Genomic DNA, 289 nt, shown 5'->3' with positions numbered 1-289 from the left:
ATTTTTGTTTTTATTTTATTTATTTAGTTAGTTATTTGTTTGTTTTTGTTTTGTTTGTATTCAAAGATTACCCCAAGTAAACCAAATAAAATTTATTTTTATTTTTTGTTTTTATTTTATTTATTTATCTATGTATTGGTTTTTTCTTTTATTTATTTTATTCATTTTATTTATTTTATTTATTTTATTTTATTTATTTAGTTGCTTTTATTTTTTTTATATTCAAAGATTACCCCAAGTAAACCACATTTATTTTTTATTTTATTTATTTATATTTATGTTTATATTT

The sequence above is a fragment of the Eimeria mitis genome, genomic scaffold (genome assembly GCF_000499745.2).
Source record: "Eimeria mitis Houghton genomic scaffold, Emh_scaff8159, whole genome shotgun sequence".
NCBI lineage: Eukaryota > Apicomplexa > Conoidasida > Eucoccidiorida > Eimeriidae > Eimeria > Eimeria mitis.
The sequence above is the reverse complement of the archived record's forward strand: the minus strand, read 5'-3'. Positions refer to the sequence as shown.